This window comes from Siphateles boraxobius, unplaced genomic scaffold (assembly GCF_051911475.1).
Source record: "Siphateles boraxobius isolate OS27281-9 unplaced genomic scaffold, OSU_SipBor_1 22, whole genome shotgun sequence".
NCBI lineage: Eukaryota > Metazoa > Chordata > Actinopteri > Cypriniformes > Leuciscidae > Siphateles > Siphateles boraxobius.
The window spans coordinates 36099960-36113514 of record NW_027508833.1 but is presented as its reverse complement, the minus strand read 5'-3'; the positions used below and the strand labels follow the sequence as shown (position 1 = coordinate 36113514).

The 13555-nt window shown below is 39.0% G+C and overlaps 1 long non-coding RNA gene across 2 annotated transcripts in view; it reads right to left on the bottom strand.

The window, feature by feature from the left end:
• Nucleotides 1-1031: 1031 nt before the first annotated feature.
• LOC143747286 (uncharacterized) overlaps nt 1032-13555 on the bottom strand; it is a 35069-nt gene continuing 22545 nt past the window's right edge. The window contains exon 2 of one of the 2 annotated variants that reach the window (XR_013206703.1): nt 1032-1097. This is a non-coding gene — a long non-coding RNA (uncharacterized LOC143747286). Of the gene's footprint in view, nt 1104-13555 lie in introns of both variants that reach the window. The other variant, XR_013206702.1, reaches the window with a different exon arrangement.

Sequence of the window (13555 nt, the reverse complement as noted above, 5' to 3'; positions counted from 1 at the left end):
CTGCCGTCCAACACTTTCTGACCTCTTACAGCTATGAATCCTTTCTCTGTTTTCAACTCTGACTTCTCTCACCTTCTTACTCAACCCACGAATATTCATATTAGTTGTTTAAACTTGTTTCTGTCATCATTGTTATTGCTATCTTTACTGTTACTGTTATGATTACTAATTTCACTTTTTTTTTTTTTTTTTTTTTTTTTTTTTTTTTTCATTGTTGTAACTACTGTTGTTGCTGTCTTTTGCTCTTACCGTTATGATCACCACTGCCATCATCATTGTCATTTATTATTATTATTAATATTATTATTATTATTATCATCATCAATATTGCCATTGTCAATGCTGTTTTAGAATTAGATATCATTGTCATCACTAGTGCAATAACTTCCCCCTTATCTCTTCATGGGTTTTTAATGCACCACAACATAGAATGAAAAAAAAAAAAAAAAAAAAAAGAAAGATTAAGGATATATGGAAAAACCTCACAAACACCAAGGCAGGCTAGACAGGCGAGAAGTGGTTTCAACGGGACAGCATCTCTGTCCCAATTTGAGACACTCTCGCACTGTACTCCCTATTTTAATGCACCTTAGACATTGCACATAACACACATAACACACAAAAAAAAAAAAATTAAAAATTAAAAAAAAAATAGGAAAAGATATGGACTGATGAGATGAGGGGGAAGGTTATATTATATTATCTTATATTATATTATCTTATTATGTCGTATTTTATGCAGGATTGACAATGGCAATTATTACATAGGAGGAAGGATGGAAGTAAAAAATCTACCAACACAATATTGGCAATATGGTGGTAGTGGGAAGTGGGATGGTGATGGTAATAACAATGGTAATACATAATAAACGGTTACTTTGTTTACGCATACACACACATACACATAACCACACTCACACCCGCACACATACACACTTAAACACTTAAATCACTCTTGTCACTGCTGGAAGTATGGATTTACAAGATTGCTCACTACTGCACTATGTTGGTTTGTTTGTATGTATGCCTGATTGTTAAATAAAAAAAAAAAAAAAAAAAAAAAAAAAAAAAAAAAAAAAAAAAAAAAAAAATAATATCTTAAACTGTGTTCTGAAGATGAACGGAGGTCTTACGGGCTTGGAGCGACCTGAGGGTGAGTCATTAATTAGGCCTACATCATTTTCATTTTTGGGTGAACTAACCCTTTAATAATGATTGTTGCGACGGATGTGAATCAATCAAAACTAACTTTAGCTAGACAATAACTTTATTCTAAAGCTGCTGTAAAGCCAAAACAATCTCTGTTACTTTAATTTCCTATTATCACTGTAAAGCTGCTTTGAAACAATCTATATTGTTAAAAGCGCTATATAAATGAAGGTGACTTGACTTGACCTGATCTGAGTGATCTGTTAGGTTTATATTCAGTGAGCATATGTGCAATGTATTGAGGTCCTAGGCCATTAAATTATTTATATACCAGTAATAATACTTTAAAATCAATCCTAAATGTAACTGGGAGCCATTGTAAAGACCCGAGGACTGGTGTGATGTGTTCATATTTTCTGGTTCTGCTCAGAATCCTGGCAGCAGTATTCTGTATGAGCTGCAACCGTCTTATGGTCTTTTTTGGAAGGCCAGTGAGGAGTCCATTACAATAATCCACCCTGCTGGTGATGAAAGCATGCACAAGTTTCTCCAAGTCTTTACTGGAAACAAAGCATCTATTTCTTGCAATATTTTTCAGGTGATAGTATGCTGATTTAGTTATTGATTTGACATGACTACTGAAACTAAGGTTTGACTCGAGAGTCACACCAAGATTCTTGACTTGATTTTTAATGGTTTGATCCCTAGAGTGAAGGTATGTGTTCACCTTGAGAACTTCATCTTTGTTTCCAAACGCAATGACTTCAGTTTTGTCTTTGTTTAACTGAAGAAAGTTTCGGCACATCCAACTGTTTACTTCATCAATGCATTGGCACGTGCAGTCAATTAGGCTGTAATCGTTAGGCGATAGGGCAAAGTAGATCTGTGTGTCATCTGCATAGCTGTGGTAATGCATAGCTGCAAACCTCATCCTGCTCGCCACATACCCCCATCATCTCTCGCAGGCAGGGCAGTACACCCAAGACTGCGCTCTACCCCCGCCTCACCCTCCAACCGGGGGGACCCGACACGGCCACTGCGGTACCTGGGGGTATGGACAGGCGAGGCGAGAGAAAAGGAGACAGAAGCTTGAGGAGCGACAGAGTCGAGAGTGGTGAGAAACCCCCCCCAAAAAACTTGGTCCGGTTCCCGTACACACTGCCGTTCAGTCCTCAACCACTGAGAGACTCACTCGCGGTGCCATGCGATGGTACTGGACATCCTTTGGAGGACGGCTCTATGCTCCTTCGCCACCTGGCGGACGGCGATGGCTACTCCGGTCGAGGGCAATCAGCAGCAAGTCCCCCGTTCTCTGCTTCGCCCCCATCATGGCCGACGGCAACAGGCTCCGGCGAACGGGAGTGAAGACTCCACTCCCTCTCGGACGGCAGCCACCCCTCCTCGACCCAGAAAGCTCTACTTCCCACCTGTTCTTCCATTGCTCTAGCACCATCACCTTGGGCAGCCATCGGCAGTCATCGCCCCTTCATGCTGCCCGACCTTCTCTGCACCACGATCCCCCTCAGCAGTGAGGGCTCTCAGACTGCGTGTTCCTCCTTCCTCCCGGGTTTCGGCACCAGTGTAACACTGTTCGTTGTTATGGGAAGAAGGAGGCAGGAACTGGCGAACATTCAACAAACTTTAATAAATAAATAAACAAATGCAAAACGAAAATAAAACATTTAATAAAACAAAATGCAACATAAGACCAGGCCTGTTCCTCTCTTGATCTCAACTGTCGTCACTCCTCCTTTTATGCTTCCGCTCTTCCTGTGAGAGATACGAGACCGGTGCGTCGCGGTAGGTGTCACTCATGAGTAATCACGCCACCGGCCTAGCACCGTCCTCCCATGGCCCTCGACCTCGTCCTGCTTGCTACAATGTTTAATTTTGAAAAGAGGCAGGGTTGTGTTTTTATTTCATTTTGTTCTAAATATATACATGCAGGGAAGTAGGGCTGCACGATTTGGGAAAAATATCATATTGCGATTATTGAGGTCATTATTGCAATTGCGATATGCGATTGCGATATAATAAACAAATGATTTCATGAGTCAACTTGCTTGGTTCTAAAGCAAAATGAACACTCAGATTAGTGATAATTCTGAAATGTGTATATCTCAACCCAAACTAGCAAAAACAACTAAATGATTGATAACACCTATAATGATCAATAAGCCAATGATGTCTGGATAAAAATGACCCCCACACCCATTTTAAACATCAATTATAGCCATCCAACATTACAGTGATTCCGTCATTACAATTGAAAGCTAACAGCTTTTAATTTAAGTGAACTTCAAACAATCCTCACATAAACCCATAATAAATGTCATATTTACCTGTGCCCTTTTATTTCATATAAAATTGCAGCATTTTGCGTCATATAATCGCATAGGCTTGACGTTGCGTTTGCAATATGATTAATCGTGTAGCACTATAGCGGAGATAATCAATGACACACCAGAGCACCTTCCATATGTTAGTATTTGTGGAAAAGCTATGATTCATCATGTGGTTTTCTCACTATTATCAGTGTTATTATTATGGTTGTGGTCAAAATATGTTAAATGTGCAATACAGATTTGAGTAGCAGTGTGGCCTTGCTAATTCAGCAGAAAACTATTTAAAACGTGCATGCACAATCAGCATTTACAATAAACTATAATTGTATTATATAGGCCTACATTGTTTATGTGTGTCATACATAGTTTTAGCATATTTAACTGTAGGAGCCATATTAGAAGTCAGTTGTCTCTTATGTTCAAGCAGTCTTCTCCTCTCTGATCAAGGAAATTGTTCATCGGATCTATATTTCTTAAACCTGTATGGGTGCTGTTGTGTTTTGACAGGTTTGTTGAACCAGCTGTAGGGATGATGTTTGAGTGTGTCAGCTTTAATTAAGTTGATGCCTGTGACCTTAGGGAGAGGCTGAGGGACAACAATGGCCTTACAGCCTTGAGTAAATACCCAATGACTGTCTTACTGTCATGTCACCCAACACATGAGAAAACAAACTCTCCTGTTCTTTATCAGTAGTGTTGACATCTGCTTGGTATCATATTAAATGTGTTGAGTGTAAACCGATCAGGTTACAGGGCACATTAAGATTGTATTTTAAGTTTTAAAGTCTGTCTTGTAGGGTAAAAGTTTAGGACTGACAATATCAGTGCATTAGGTCAGTCTAGCAGACATCTTTTGTCTTAGATAAGTAAGTTCATGTGTTAGATTAACACTGCTTTTTGGTCCTGGTTTTGGTGAGTCTAATTTTTGGCCTGGAAACATGGCCACTAGGGTGCTCTGTCCATTCAACAAGAGCACTTGAATAGTATCATCTCCTCTTGGTTCACTGTGGTCGAGCAGAGAAATTGGCTTTGGCAGTTGTTGTTGCCACAAGCAAGCCAATCTTCAACACATATTCTCTCGAGTGCCCCTAATGGTTGACTTCATCAGCCCTGTGACATGAGCGTCAGTAATGGGTTATTTATGGTGACCCTGAGTGTGTTTTTGGATGTTTGCTTCTTTTTATTAATTTAATCCCTCTTACATTTACACAGAAAGATCATTTGAGTGCACCCTGATGGAATTTAGACATTTGCATTGGCTCATTTGCGACTGCCATAGCCTATAAAACAAAGGCAAACCAATGAACAAACAACTAGCTATTAAAACAAATAAACAAGGCAAAAACAATCAATTCAGTATGTAATGGTGGAGTTTGTCAGCCCAGTTTAATATAACATTTTAAATGTTTTTTATTATTTATAATTAAATATTTAATTAAAATTAAATGAATATATAAATATAAATTAATTTGTATCTAGGCTATACTTTAAAAAAATCGTTATTGGTTATATCACGATTTTTATTAAAAATCAAATTTTATTATATAATTATTAAATAAAGGTGAAGTTTTTTTTTTTACACTTGCACCACCTTACAGGATGCAAAACTAATGAATATTCAAACAGGTTTTCCAAACAATTCCAGCAATTGATTGGGCAAACTGATTGCCCCACCACAAATTCACATCATTGGTGGTTGAAAGATTTTTTAATTTACTTAATTATTTACTTGAATGGATGTTAAACACTTATTTTCTAGTTTACCTGTATCTCCAATAAGACAAAAAAAAAACATCATGAGAATGTGGCTTGATGGAAGATTTGACTTTCTGAGCTGTTAACCAGCCTTATTTGACGAAAAATTATTTAGTCTTATTGGAAACCTATTAACTGACAACATTTGCGGCCCATATGGAAACCACACAACTTCACTGTTTCTGAACTCATAGCTTTGATAATCAATAATACACTTGTCAGATACTCTTTAATCTGAAGCTCAATCTTTATAAAATGCAGTATCCATTTGGATGGATTGGATTTTATATCTTCACTGGTCAAATTAGCTCATGATTTAAGACGTCACCCACCAAAGTGAAATTCCTCATTCCACTTTAGGCACTCTTTCAGAAAACTGGATTCATCCCAGAGGTTACATATCTCCAGCCCATCCTATTTTATATATCTTAATGGTCTCTTGAATAGCTTTGAGTTCTGGAGGCAAAATGAGATTTGGACAGTAATGTCAGATTTTAAGATACCTTCAGAAAAGTAAAAAGAGCGGGAAAAGGGTCATATATCTCTTGAGGGGTTTGGGGTCAACACATTATAAGTGCACAAAAAATACTTATTTAGACACATTTGTGCAAAATTGAAAAAATATGATCATAAAATCTTATAAAGAACACCAATTACTTTATTTCAGATGCTATCAGAAAACAGGTGAGATGGTTGTGGTTTTAAAATAACTTGGTGCATTCTTATGTGTCGTCTGAACACGAGCAGTACACGTTGGGTGGAGATCACACTTGCGCACCCACGCACACATATTGAAGCCGGACCGGCTCTCACAAAACACCTGCAGTAAAGGAGCACCTGTCAAAGGGAGGGGAGAGATGGGGGTCGGGGCTGTACCTCGCCTTGTCTCCACATATTGTCCTGCAGCGGAGCACAAGAGGGGGAAATAAGAGCGAAGAGGGGCCACCTGTCTCCCTTCATTGCTCCCACTCCTTCATCTTCCCTCGGAGCGATTACACCAGGTCTCCGACACTAATCTAATTATACTGCCAAAAAGAAAGAGAGACACCGAAGAGGAGCCTTAGTGTGTTCTAATTAAGGCATTGCCAGAGGTTGGAGACAATGCGAGCCCTGTTTTTTTTTCAAATGCGATTGCGAGAGAGTCATAAAGAGTTTTGCTCTCACTTAAGGCAAGGCTATTGTGATATGTAGGACATCCGAGGGGCGGAGGGAAAGTATAACTATCAGCAATCTGATGTAAAGGTCATGCAATGAGAGAAAGAGAGTGAGAAAGAGAGAAATGGATGGAGGGAAAGAGTGCACTAGGGCTATATGAATCATAAGTTTTGTCAAAGAGGTAGTGGCAGGGACCGGTCTATACGAGCAAGGTCGCAGTTCAGCGTCGCGCCTCAGGACCTGCTGCTCTTAAGCAGCCGCAGCTGCATTGTTCTCGCTCCGCCAGTGGAGACTCGCTGTGTCCATCCGATTAGCCACTCCGTGACCGTCCTTCACTACAGTATCACATACTGTTTACTGCGAGGGAGACCTTTAGTGAGGAGACAGATTGTTCACTTTGAAAGAGTCCTCTAGCCGGCCTGAAGCGCCGTTTGTGCATGAGAGTCCTCCAGTCCTTCAGGAAACTCCCACACACGCTACTCTCCACCATTATGCAGCGACAAGAGGCTTTAGCCAAACAATATAACATGCCGTTATTTTGCCGACCATTGTTCTGTAGCTGTAATTGATGAAGTGATGGAAAAAATGCGTTGTTTCATCTTTGTCTTAAAATTGTTAAGCTTTTGTAGCATGGCGTGAAAGACTTTTTTGGAAAATATTAAGGTAGGCCTACTCTTTGTGTTTTAAGGGACTTCACTGGTTTTATAGAGGGCTAGGTCTTAAAAAATTGTTGATCTATGTACTGTATATAGGTCTGTTGCATCACATCTCGCTGTTTTTTTCTGCATCTCACGCCTGGAGCTCAGATTTTTTAAAACGCAGTGTCAAGTAGCTCCATTTTACATTTACATTGTTAAAATTTTAGCACCGACTTGGTACTGAAATCAGTATCTGATTTCTTATCAGTATCTAATCTTTTATTCCACACAGCTTAATTTATGTTGAGGTCATGGCTGTGATGTGACCTGCAGACCTGTTCCAATAGGCCTGAGTAAGATCACTCGAAGAATGTTGGGCATGATAAATCAAAGACTGTTTATGCTTTTCAGAATTAATTTGTGACCTCCATCATTAATTGAATTGAAGCCCCACTGCTTTACAAATGGCTGAAGAGAAGAATCATTGAGAGTGTTTACATGTTTACCAATAATGTGATTGTTTCCAATAATCACAAGGACTTAAACGCAGTAAGATGTTTACATGAAAATAGCATACCTCTTCACTCCCGTTTACATGCAGCTTTCATTATTCTGATTATTCACTAAAAATAGTGGCTATTATATATTGGGGTATAATTCACATACCCCAATGCACAGCACATGATGAACTCACATACAATAGGTTTCAATCTACTTGCGTCAAAAGCAAAACACATCTCTATGGATGTATTGGATCTTAATTTCTTTGTTTTCGGCCATCAATATACTGCATTAAATTTGTGCCACGCAACATTGTCAACGTGTACTCAGCACCCCAAAAATGTGATGCCTTCTTTACTGCTATGTTTACGAATCTGTGCAAGACAACGTCATCAGTGTAGCCATTTCAAGCACATGCACATTTTGGTCAGAGTGATAGATAAGATTAGAGTGTTTACATGTTTATTGCGATTTAAAATAAGCATAAAGCCACTTATTTTACTATTATTATGGTTACTATGATTATGAGGTAAGGTTTAATTGCAATATTGCCTAAATCTCATTATAATCACGTTATGAGGGTGCATGTTAACTTAGTCACTGTTGTTCTTATGAACTTTTCTTCAGATATTATGCCAGTTTTCTGATTGAGTCATTAAAGTTGTATTTACTGCTTGACAGGACTCACTGCCACTTGTTGCCTCTTCAGGCCTTTCCATGTTTGTTTGTTTTTTTAGCTGCTTCTCACATTTGAAGACTACTGTATATCCTGGAAATGGAAGACATACTAAATGCTGCGCAAGTACTTCACTGGATTTCTTCCTGTCCCTTAAGGATGTGACCTTCAGACACTGATCATCAGATTCAAACACCTTGCTGGGTCTTGTCACTGGGTCAACCATTTTCAAACTACATTATTTTTAAAATTTCTTTCTGACGGTTAAAAAATCAGGTTTGAGTCTGTTACTACAGTGGTTCCCAATCTGGTCCTGGAGTACCTCTAACTCTGCACATTTTATATGTTTCCCTAATCAAACACACCTAATTCAACACATCAGCTCGTTAGCAGAGACTTCAAGACCTGAAATGGTTGTCAGATGTGTACTGTTAGGGGTACCTCAGGACCAGAGTTGGGTCTTTGTTACTACTACTTTTCCTAATTTCGACATGTATTCTTAACACTTAAATGGCAGACAAGCTGGTAAACAAGCCCGTACAGTGTCTGATTGGTCTCTACACATCGTCACTCCCCGCTATACCCATCCACCATACATGAGATCCAGTTCCCATTGGTTGAGTTTTCAAATGTCGTTTGGAAAACACTGCATCAGAATTGTGAAGCAATTAGATCCCTGAAGTTCTATAGCTTTACCCAAGCAGCATGTCATGTCATTCTGTGATTAAGCGTTACCTTATGTTGTGTTTAGGCTCTTTCGAGACCACCTGCTCTAAACAAAGATATGCGATCTACTACGGTTTAGTAATGTTTCTCAAAGTTATATACCAAAATGTGGCGCAAAAGCATCGGGTATACTCTACATGTGCGTCTGCAGCGCTTTTTCATACAAATAGCCTACTTGCTATAGTTTGGTCTCTAAATGAAGCAAATATGCAATGCTAGTTGAGACCTTTCTATTTTTTCCACTTGAGCAGAGTCTGTTGAACTTGAAAAATTCTGGTTTTGTCTCCATATTAAGCGATGACCTTGAGCTTATTGTTTCTGATTATTATTATTATTATCGTATACAAATGAATGTACATATACTATATACATGTATAACTAAATGTATCATGCACATTGATATTCGACCTTTCTGTTGGGAAAAAAACGGTCATTGATGAAAGTTAGCTATTGTTTTAACTCTGGTGGTCATCAAGGTGAATCTTGACTCAGTGTTCCAAGCCAGCATCAAAATATGTCATGTTTTTATTATCAAAGTTGCACTTAATGTTTGTGAGTTAAAAAGCAGCATGATCTATCTTCCACGTGCTGCAATAAATGCTTCCCTTATAAAAGCTTGTGCTTGTTCAACGATTGTCCAAACCGGCTCACGGACGCAGCCAAGATATCAGCAGTCAGGAATCATTTTTTCTCCAACCCCTCCAAACCTCCCTCAGTGTCACATGCTGGGTTTGACTTTGAGGCACAGTCCTTCGTTCCAGCGCCATTATATCACATCTTCTTCTGTTGCCCAAGCCTGAGGTGCCGCGGGCGTCTAATGCCTTTTAAGAGCCATCACTGAAAAATGCAGGATCCATCAGTGTCCTTTGAGGCTGGCTGTTTTGGCATGGAGGCAGCATGGTAACAGCTTGCTGGAGTAAGGTGACATTTCTGGGTATGCAAAGTAATAGGAAGGGAGGGAGGGGAGGTGGGGGCGCCAGAGAGGGAATCCTTGCGGGAGAGGGGGTTGCTCCTCAAAGCACTGCACCTTTTGACTTTGCTTGGAGTAAAACAGATGCTAACAGCCTTAGTTATGGTGTAGATACCACAGCGCACTCCAAAACAGGCCTAATGAAAGGAGGGGCAGAGGGTGCAGGCGGAGAGAGAGACTAAAAGGTGTTCGGGAGGTACGCTGTCCTTTCTGAGGCTGTCAGGGCGGGTTATTTTTAATGGAGGCTGATGTGGGGGGGTTACGTTAATGAGTGATGTGTGGACAGCTCTTGTTTGTGCCATGGCAGAGAGGGGGACCGCAGAGGCTCGCGTTCGTTTGTCAGGGAAAGATTCGGGGGAAATGGTCTGTGTGGACGCAGCTCAAGGTGAGACGAGAATAGTTAGAAAGGGGGTGGGGTTTTAGCATCTTGCTGCTTGTTTTTCCTTTTCAAAGTCACTTTTTTTTCTTGGCCTGAGCATAAAGGTAAAGAAAAACATGACAATATTCACCTTTCTACAAAGATTCAGGTTTAGATTTAAACCTTTGCGAACAGCACAGACTACAAAAAAACAAAACAAAAAACACACCATTTATTCTACTTCCAACAGCTCACTCTTTACAAATAATTATAAAGATTCCATGGTAGGGCTGGGTATTGTTAGGAATTTCACAATTCGATTCGATTTAGATTCTTGAGGCTTTGATTCGATTTCGATTCGATATTGATTTATTAGCTTCGATAATTATAAATACACAAGTAATTAAGTACCTGAGTATATTTTTAAATAATGTGTGCAGTATTACCAATGTTTAAGAACAAATTGACCCCAGCATGTTTCCTGTCATGGTTTATTTAGCAGAATAAACTGTACAATATTGTACATGTGTTGAATACAAACCACAACTGTAACAAACAGGTGCTTTATTAACACCTCTAAAGTGCATGTAACTGTAATAGAAAGTATATTTCTTTCTTCCTATACATTCAAGTTATAAAAGAAATGTAAACGGAAACACAAAATGTGCATACTCATGAAAAAAAAAGCGCTTCGTGAGGCACGCGCGCACATTCGCACAAACACGCAAGGACTCTCGCTCTCTTCCTCTCTGTAGTACGCGATCTATGCGGTTTGGAGCTTGTGAGCTCTAGATTTCGGGAGATTTGTACTAATTTGCGGACATCAGGGAGCCGCTATCAATATGCGGGAGACTCCCGGAGACTTGTTGTTCTTATTATCATTTAGGGGGGCTTAGGAACATTTTGGGGTAGCTTCAGCCCCCCTAAAATAGGCCTAACGACGTCCCTGGTTGGTGGTGCAGGCTTGAACGGAGTGCAGCTACTGTCCGTCATCTTGCTGTTTTGGTAAAGCGCGTCTTGTACAATGCTGAACCCTCTCACTAGAGTGTTGCCCACTGCGCCGCCACTGGCTGGTGGGCTGAATCGATTCATAGGATTTGATGAATCGATATTGAATTGAGAAACAAATAATTGCAATGCATTGATTAATCGATATTTTTACCCAGCCCTATTCCATGGAGTCTGTACATGTTTGCTGTTGTGTGCTCATTCTTTCAGGATAATTTGTTTAGTCACTCCTTGCATCTAAAACATGGGATACATATAGTGTTTATCATGCAATTTATACATGAAAATTAGTTTTTACGTGTTTGTTACGCATGGGTAGGTTTAGTAGTGATGTGGGGTATGTATGTATGTATTATATGTTTGGTTAGGATTAGTGGTGTGGGGTGCGTTTGTATTACACGCAATAAAGTGCGTATCATATGCACGCGAAAACTGTATCATATGCACGTAAAAACAAATTTTCGCATATAAAGTGCATGAGATCAGGCTGGGAATATATAGTGACATTACTTTTTTCTTTAATGGAATTAACCGTTTTGGGCCATTTTCTATTAATTGCATCCAATTTCCTTTTTGATAAAGGTGTGCTTCACATCTGGGCTCTTTTTATATTCCAAGGGTAGATTCTTTCTTTCTTTCTTTCTTTCTTTCTTTCTTTCTTTCTTTCTTTCTTTCTCATAAAATATGTTGAAGTAATATGGAAAGTTTTTGTAGTACAGAATGATTAGAATATATTTGTATTATGTAATTTCTTGCCAAACTGTAATTTTGCTAAATTATGTGTATTTACTGTACGATACATAATCAAGACAAAGGAGTCTGGGATTTTATTTCATAAAATGTTTCATTCCTGTGACCTGTCCATATAATCCTTATGGGATGCGAGTAAACAGATTTGGCTTACTGTCTGTAACGCAGAGGCTTGAGCGCAAGATTCAGGCTCTAAGCTTCTCCTGGACCATTTAATTAATGAATAAGTACTTAATGGATATTAGAATAACGGTGAGGATGGGGTGGAGGAGGGAATCCGGAAGAGATGTTAGGGGGATGAGGCTAGCGTCTGCTCATATACCCTTGTGATATGATTGACAGGATTAGATAAACAACCTTTTATTAACATTTAAGAGTTCATTTAAAATGGCATTTCTACCACAGAAAAAATTGTTATTTTGGTGTGAATGTGTTTTTGAGTCACATTTTATATGAGTCTTACTTCTAGCCAACTGTTCATGTATAGTACTCTTTTCAGTACAAGTTGATATCAACAATTATAATAAGTTTTATTTGTATAGCGCCTCTCCTGGGCTCAAGGACACTTTACAATGAACAAGCAACAATAAAGAACCTTAGGTAGACTGCATTTGTGGCATAATTTTGATTACCACAAAAGTTTTGACCCCCTTCGTTTTCTTAAACACTTATAGTACTTATAATACAAATAAATAGGGTGATTTTGGAGGTTTTAATATTAAATGTGATGCTGATGATTTGATTTCATAAAAGCACTTCCATTTAATTTGGCAACTTATGTATTTACATTTTAAAATTACCATTTTTTCATGGTTATGGGGTTAGGCAGCATTTTTAGGCAGTACGTTGTCATGGCAGTGAAGTTGTAAAATTGGATATAGCTACTTAAAAATTTTTTCACAAAAAATAATGTTAGCACACATTATTTATCTAAGTGAGTATTTTAACATTGCAGACTGGCCCTATTCCATTGTGTGCCTCAATTTAATCCATATATATATATATATATATATATTATTTTTTTAAAGAAAAGGAGATGAAAGGAAATCATTTTTTGAGGAAATCAACATTATGCAACATATACTGCCTACTGAGCTTAACTAGAACTACACTAAAACATTCATTGTTTTACACAACTACATTGAAAGCAGGATATTCCTTTACAAATTCTTCAAGCATGTACTAGGACACTTAGATAATTTAACATCTAAAGCTGCACTCTGTGTCCATTTCATGTGAGATAGAGATGAAGCAAACTGTCACCCTGTTGTTTTGCCTCCCTTGGCCCACTGAACTGAGAAGGTCCTGTTGTAGGTTCTGCTGAGCTCAGGAATGAAGGTCTCCTGCTGAGAGCGGGATGTGGGGGTAGTGTAGGGCAGACATGCCAGCATGGGAAGGTGAGGTTTGAGAGACACGAGATGCTGAGGTCAGTGAACACTGCGACCCCTTTGTAATAATATCTGCAAATGTGTGCATTCATGCATAAGCACACTGCTAATGCAGGGTTGCAATGTGATGTCTGTA